Genomic DNA, 8,642 nt, shown 5'->3' on the forward strand with positions numbered 1-8,642 from the left:
TGCCTGACTGCTCTCTAGGACTTCCAGTACTATGTTGAATAGAAGTGGTGAAAGTGGGCATCCTTGTCTTGTTTCTGTTCTTAGGGAGAACGGTTAGAATGATTTTATACATCTGTATAGTTCCTTGAGACAGTGAATTAGAAAATTTCAAATTTGTGAATTGAGATATACTTAATGTTTTTGCTCATCAACTACCCATTCTCACATTCATAGAAATAGCATTATTCTAATTTTACTAATGGTGTCAGATATACTTTTACTTTCAAAAGTGAAATTAAGTTAATTTGATTTTAAAATACTTTGGAGTATATTTCTTGATTTTTTTTTAGACAATTGGAAACACTCAGGCATGTCATAATGATCAAGAATAGTATACAGAATGTGTCATTGTCCACAGGTCCTATAAGTAAAAAATGCAAACACAAGAAAAGGGGGCACTGATCATCTGAAGTGAAGTTTCAGCTAAACTCCAAGTTTCAATAAATGTTCCTCTTCCTTTTTTATGCTAAATATTGTACTGTGAATTATATACCAAAGTAAAAACTATTTGCTACAGTCACTCAGATTCCAGGGGTGATTCTTTCATTAGAATGAAATATATGCCAATAATTTTGACTGCCAGATCATTAGCCTATGAATAATGACTTTTACAAAGTAAAGTTCTATATTATCTCATGATACAGTAAAAAGCGTTTAGGCTACTCCACAGGCAAAAATGAATCATTTAGGAGCTGCGTTACCTCGGGGAGATTATATACTCTAAGTGTCGCTTTCCTCATCTGTAAAATAGGGATGATAAAGTTCTGTGACTGAAGAGTTAAATCCAATGTTATAATACAATTAAAATATTTCACAGAAGTATTTAGTAGATCAACAAAATTGCCTGCAAGTTTATTGTAAACATGATTAGTTTATCATTGGCAGCTAATCCAGAATTACTTTCAAACTAATACTTTTTCTTTTGTCTATTGCTAGTTTAATCAAAGTTAATTCCTCACTTATGGAAATTGAACTAAATTGGAATACATTTTAAATAATTAAAATATCCCCTTCTGAAGGAGTCTATCAAGAAGCTTAGAGTAAATAATTTTGTCTGTGAATAAATTGGTGATCTCACTGGTGATTGAATTGTAACAATTATTTTTAGTAGAGCTAGGATAACATTTTGTTCTCAAAATGGAAATCTTGGGGAAACCTCCTGACAAAAGAAATGGATTGATGCTATGGTTAAATGTATAGAGTTGGGGCTGCCTTTTGGGATGATCTCCTACCCATATGTAGCTATGAGACACGTGAAATGAATATCCCATTAGTATCATTGAGAAGCTGAATTTTTAAATTTTCTATTATCTAAATTAAAATTAAAAAAATAATCTGAAGCATAAAATATGTTTGTGTTAAAAATTATTATTTTTCTTAGACATCTTAATTTGAACCACTAAAAATTTGGCTTCTGAATTGAGATGTTCTTTACATATCGAATGGACACTGAATTTTAAAGATTTAGTACAAAAATGTAATATGTCCCATTAATAATTACTGTATATTGTTACATGTTGCAATGTTATTCTTGTGGGTTTATTGAATTAAATATATTGTTATAATTTATTTTGTTTCTTTTTACATTTTTGCTATAGCTACCAGAAAATTAAAATTATACTTGCAGCACACATTTCATTTTTATTGGATAACACTGGTATAGAGTGATTGCTGGAGTAAAATTACTCAATTCTGAGTTAAAATACCCCACTGAGAATTAATTGCAGGCCTCATGTAAGTCAAGTCAGACTTAGAATATGACCCGAGAGAGAAGGTAGCTTTTGGCAGAAGTTTAACAAAAGTCGTCTGCTCTTAAAGATTCTAATTCAGAAGCTAATGTGGAGTTTAGTCCGAACAACTAGTATTTAAAACTGTTCATCAGCTAGAGTACTACTAACCACTTTGACTAATAGCTTAGGTTTTTCCCAGCCCATTTGAGTATTGGGAAACTTTGATAATATTGGGAAGTTATCAATCTTTTCTTTGAAAAGAAACTGGAAAGTTATTAAAATAACAGGGAAGTTCTCAAACTAGTTCCAGAACCAACACCATCTGCATCACCTACTAAACTTATTACAAATGCAAATTTTCCAACCTCACACAAGAGCTACTGAATCTCAAACTCTGGGGACGAGGTCCAGGAATCTGTGGCTTAAGATTCCTAGGTGATTCTGATGCACACTAAAGTTTGTGAACCACTATATTGGAATATATCATATTCTTGCTAACTGATGAATAAGATTTGTTCCAATAGACTGAGATTTTATTAAGTGAACAGGTATTTAGTCAATAACAAACTCCAGGGCCATAATGAAGTACTGAGGCTGTAAGGAACTCATTGAAGCACAAACATGGCTCCCTCTTCCAACAACTTCTTGCATTAAATCATTAGTATTCAGGCAGAACTCTAGATGGGGATTTTCCTTGTGTAGGGTTTCATTATTATTAATTGAGTTCTTAATGGAGTTTATTGCTTAGCATTCTCAAATAACTTCTATTTTATTGTGATACAAGAAAGTCTAATCCGCCGCAATGCTTTTACTTTTCATAATGGCACAGAAGAATTGCTGAATGTGATATCAGCTTAAATGCATCCCACTATCCTTCATCTATTTGTAATGAAAAATGATTCTGTTGCCTTTTGAGAACATCAGAATGATTATGTAACATTTTGTGGTGCTGAATTATTTTAGATATGACATTCTTAGTAAGGAAAAAAAAAATGGTGCTTCAAGAAATTACTTCCAAAAATGGTAAAAAGGAATTTGAGAAAAAAGAAATTACTTCAGAATCTTACTAATTTTTTATTCCAACTTTTGCTTGTGTAAATTAAAAATAGACAATTGTTGAGAATTGCTATTCCTGCTGTTAATTTCAGCACCCTAAATATTTAAGTGTAAATATTTAGGTTAAGAAGGGAAATATTTATGCTTGAAAAAGCTTGTCTTTTTCCTATTTAAATACCCACTAATATCTTTGTTCCATTATTAATTATGTTTTAGAATAGCATTATTTTACTTTATCAAATATGCACTTGTTTTCTAAGTAGTTCTACCTTCTTTGCGTTAGTTCAGAATACATCAAATAATTTTTTCTTCTTTTAAAAATAGAGAACCCTTATGTTTACCCTTGCATAAATATAAAAACGGCTTTAAAAAACATGAATTTTATGTAAAATGTGAAATAAATGTCAATATTTGTATGTAGCATTTATCCTTTCTTACAAGGAGAGAAAAGCCAGCAAGAGATTTCTGATAACTACCATCACCTTAAAGTCTGTTTTTCTAAATACTACCCCTTGACACCCAATAAAAAACTATAAAACAAATAGGATAAGACTACAAGAACACAGGATTACTTTTAGTGCTCTAAAGGTAGGAGTTCTGCAACATCATAAGGGTGTCAAAGGCCTAGGACATTGGCATTTGCCATTCATGGTCAACATTGATGATTATTGTATTTTAGCATTCAAAGCACAAGGAATAATAAAAGCCATAAAAGTTTTTATTTTCATTAGTTTTAACAAGTGATATTCTTATACACGTGCCTGAATAATGCCTTTTTAAAAACTTAGTAATCATGCATCATGTGAGTGGGTAATAAGGAAACAATATTCTTTACCACGAGAGTGGGCTAAACACTTCAAAGGACACTTCATGAAACATTTGGAATTAGAGCTTGAGGAATCGTGACGTTACTGTTTTAATCAAAGCTTTTATGTTGGAGATGATGGATGAAAAAAACAGACGGATTACCATAGGTGATAATAGTATACTCAATAAAAATGTAAAAATACTGACATTGTACAAGACTTTCAGTAAAAAGACCTGGCAAATCCCCACGTATTAGTGGCGATTTAAAATATGAAAAACAAAAGCTTTCTTTTTTAACATAAATATTTCCCATCTCAATTTAAATATTTACACTTAAATATTTAGGGTGCTGAAATCGCGGCAGCAATAGCAATTCTCACTTACATTCATTTTCTACAATGCTACACCTGCTTATTTTTCTATCCGGATTTAAGTTCCTTCACCATAAGTCCTTCTTTCTTTTTTGGAAGTCTCAGTGGATGCCCTATGATCTGCCCCTGGAATATCCTTTGTTTGTTGTGGTAGAAGGTTGATAAGAAATCTTTTATCTTATAAAAGATAAAATGTATATATTTATATTTTCTTGTATTCAACAGCTTTGAATTGGTGCACCCAATTCTGAGTAGCTCTGTGTGTGTGTGTGTGTGTGTGTATGTGTGTAAAACAAAGTACTTTATAATGCAAAGTCCCTTTCTTACACTTCCATAAGCACTGGTAAGACAGCAATACAGAAATACAGAAAAGACAAGTGTATAATTGATGATGCCCTGGACTTTCTAAGGCTTTGAAATGCGAACCAGGAACGCAAATTGTTTTACCAAAAATGAAAATGTCCTTTCGCATGACAGCAGTCTGTTCCAGTTGCACCTGTGTTTTGCTATGATTTGCAAATTGATTGGAATTTTGCCCTTGGCATTCTTTTAGCCTAAAAATGTTCTAGAATTTGAAAAGTGGAGGGGAGCTTGATCATATATGTACTGTTAAATCTGATTTTAGATAAATTCTAATTTTATGAATATTGTTTTTTGAACAGAACAATTTGAGAAAATGAGGATTACTTATAAATATTTATAATGATTGTAAAACAGTCTTCTAAATATTAAAGGTCTGAGTTGTAATGATTGATATATTAATATTTACCTTATCTTTAAAAAATATTGGTTGATTATTACCTACGCTTCATGTGGTTCCACAATGAATACATTACTGTTTTAGCAAAGATGTATGCAGTTCAATAGTAAAATATTTTTCCAAAAATTTAAAGAAGAAATTTAAATTAAATAGAAAATGTAGGGGGAAAAAATTAAACACAATATAGAGACCATTCAGACCCCATCATTGCTATATTTGAGCATTGAATTTGGCAATGAATTTTTTCACAGATTAAGGAAAATGTAGAAAGGGCCAGTTAAAAAGGAGAAAACATCTGTTTCTCATGGGAAGCAAAAGCTTTGCCTACTACTTAAAAAAATAAAAGATAATTCTCAAGTGGGGCTTCACACAGAAGGTTTTTGGTAATAGACACAAAACTGACCCTACCCAAACACTGCTCACCAAGAATATACTAGAATTAATCATAAATGGCCATTTAGAGTTTGTCTAGAAGTGTTGCACATTAGTTAGCCAATCCAAAATGTACAGTATGTGAGATGACACTGGATGTCTGGTCTTTTGCAGTGGATTTGTAACTGCTTTTTATTGTCTGTCTCCCTTATTGAATTGAGAACTCTTTATAGGTGGGGGTTGCTTTTCATTCATAGTGTTGTGCCTAGTTTGCACTATACACTTGATAAGGAAAAAAATTAGTGTAAAAATTGTTAAAGGTCTCTATCAAAACAGTCTAAGGTGCATTTCACTATAACTGAATCTTTTTAAGATATAGTTTTAAGGCAGCATTTTAAAAAACATTTTGAAAGGTGGATTTATGAATACTGCTTCTTTTTAGAAGGTGACAGAATCAAACACAAACATGAGGTGTTCAATAAATATTGCTGACTATATTGATTTGAGCCAAAATTTCACCAATAATGCATTTGGACTGAATGTGTAACTAATATTCTTGGACTAGGAAAACAAAGTTCTTAGAAAATGAATCCTAGAAGTTTGTTCAAGATTCTGTCACCTAATATGTAGAAAATGTATTGAAGGTTTTGAAATATCTGTGTATAATTTTCTAAAATTCATGTGTATCTCTTAAGAATCCTACCGTATTAATACCAGTTGTAATGTAGGTCAGAGATGTGGCAAAGATTTTCTTATATGAATTTTTTTCAAAAGTATTAGCTCTGTAATTCTTCTTTCAGAAATTCTCTGGGACAGCAAATTCACAAGGATTAAAATGTAAATTTTAAAAAGCCTTACTGCAAACTACTTTCATTTTCTTCTTAAAATACTCTGCTTCTAAGAAGGATGCTTCTACTAAGGAAAACAGGAAAGTGGTAAAAGTGATCTATAACTGTGTATATTTACATGGGACACAGAAGGAGATAGCTTTTTACCTTTGTTTTTCATTCACTGAAAGCAGATAAATGTATATTTACTTAAGGATGGCTTGAAGTCATGTTACAACTTCTATTATTATTCTCGTCATTGTCCATATTTTTCTTAATTTTATCAAGTGCGGAAAGAGAAAAACAGAAATAATCTTCCTTTTAATTTAGAAATGTGACACTATAAGCATACGCAACAACTCAAAATTGCAGTTTCTTAATGTTATGTACTTGATTAATTTGTATGAATTCATGCCATATTTCTCTGAACTTTGCTGAATTGCCGGGTATATGACTTGGCTTGTATCTCCAGTTATAAGCCTTGGTATAGTCAGGCCTGACTAGGGCAGAATGGAGAACTTGCTTCTGGCTTACAGCCCTCTTAAGGGCACCATGCAGGTTAGTGCTGCCCATGATGCTCTGGCATTTGGAGATCTGCCCACACAACCTCATTACCCCACCTTTAACATCTATGTCACAGATCAAGGGTTTGCAAACCATGATCCATAAGCCAAAAATAGTCCAAAGATTTATTTACTATAGTTATATTTTGTTCTTAGAATTTTAAAATTTAAATGCCTTTGTCTCTGTATTCTGCTATAATTCTGGTCCAACCAGTCCTTGTTTTCCTATCCAGTCCATGACACTCATTTATAATAATAACTTGGTTCCTAAAGATATGTGAATTTTTCATTCCTATGACCACTCCTGTTTTCTGTCAAGTAATGTTAGATTTCTCTGTTCAAATATGAAATGTTGATATCCTAAAAGCTATTCATAAATAGATCAGTTCTCTCAGGTGACTTGAGTGTTTTCAGCAAGAATCACCAGTGCAATAATCCAGAGATATTAAATAAATGACTGACTGCTCAAACATAGTTGGCTTGACAGAGCATCATGTTGAGAAGATTTCTGAGACCAAACCCAAATTCACAATGAAAGACTGCAGTCATTGGTGGCCATAAGACACGAGAGACAGGAGTTGTCAAACTTCTGTAGTCCCAATAGATGAGGATTTACCATATTATGCCTTGTATCAAAGTGAGTTTTGTACTTGTTGTATTGCCCCACCATCCTTCAACCAGATTGTACTTCTTCTAGATGGACCTGCATCTTAAATCTACATATCCTTGTGACACTTATTTCAGAGCTTTACAAATGGAAGGTTATCCATATAATTGGAACTGTGCCAGATCAGAACAGGAGATGTTTTCTGAGACCCTCGCTTCTGCTGCAACATTACACAAAAAAGGGTTTAGAATTTGAAAAAAAAAAAGGTTAACCAAAAACAGGTTCTTAAAAAGTCCTAGGTGTGGCCAACAAGCAAATATGAATGCCACCTATTTTATTGTAGCTACATTTCTGTAGTTGCTGGTGCATAGGAGTTGTGATTACTTGTTCATATATGCACCATGTTAAACATAATACAGAAGATGCTCCACATAGTTGCTATTACTAAGGAACCACAGACAGTGCCTGCCCTTTGAAATATTTTCCTGATAAGAAATGTGTAATGATATCACATATTTTGCAATTTTTAAGACAAGGTGGGGGCCGGGCGTGGTGGCTCACGCTTGTAATCCCAGCACTTTGGGAGGCCGAGGCAAGACCACAGTGAAACCCCGTCTCTACTAAAAATACAAAAAATTAGCCGGGCGTGGTGGCGGGTGCCTGTAGTCCCAGCTACTCGGAGAGGCTGAGGCAGGAGCGGTGGTTGCAGTGAGCCGAGATTGCGCCACTGTACTCCAGCCTGGGTGACAGAGCGAGACTCCGTCTCAAAAAAAAAAAAGACAAGATGGGTAGGGCATAACCATAGAACAATTGTATCACCTGAAATACATGAGGAAAGAACCTCTAAACTAGTTATCGTTAGTGAAGTGCGTAAGCGCACTAAGCTTACCTGAGGCAGGTAGTTGAGCATCTCGCTACATGCTGAACCCAACAGACACTGGTGCCTTCAGTTTCAATGAGCAGGTTTTTTTTTCTTGGAAACAGTGTTTGTAAACAGTGTGGCTTGCAGTCTTTTATGTGCTGGGTTTCGTCCTGACCCCTTACATGCATTATCACATTCAATCTTGTCAAGAGACCTTTGAGTTTCAGATTGTGGAAGCCATTTTACAGATAAGAAAAATGAGGTCTATAGAAACTAAGTAAATTTCCCAATGTCATGCAGTTGTTCAGTGGTAGACATGAAATTCAGACACAGGCCTCTGATTCCAGTTTCCATGCTGTTTCTTTGTAGTCATCCATTGTGTATGTAAACAACTTTTCATTTAAACAAGATGCAAATAATATTGGTATCAAACAAATGTATTCTAGAATTTCAACTTTTCTGTTCATTTGTTCCTTGAGCCTGGTTTTTCTCGTCTTCAGGTTTATATTTTAAGGTGACATCTTATACTGTGGTCTTCTCTGTTTACTTTTCTATTTCCCTTCACTTCACAGGAGTAAGATACCCAACATCGGACTGTAATTCTGTGTACAGAGGATGTCCATGACCCTATCCTCCTAGACTTGTTTA

General features: G+C 33.6%; 1 protein-coding gene across 2 annotated transcripts in view; it reads left to right on the forward strand.

Moving 5' to 3' along the window:
* KCNH7 (potassium voltage-gated channel subfamily H member 7) overlaps window positions 1–8,642 on the forward strand; it is a 477,588-nt gene that overhangs the window by 33,975 nt on the left and 434,971 nt on the right. The gene's annotated exons all lie outside the window — the stretch shown is intronic.

The sequence above is a fragment of the Hylobates moloch genome, unplaced genomic scaffold (genome assembly GCF_009828535.3).
Source record: "Hylobates moloch isolate HMO894 unplaced genomic scaffold, HMol_V3 SCAFFOLD_1, whole genome shotgun sequence".
Taxonomy (NCBI): domain Eukaryota; kingdom Metazoa; phylum Chordata; class Mammalia; order Primates; family Hylobatidae; genus Hylobates; species Hylobates moloch.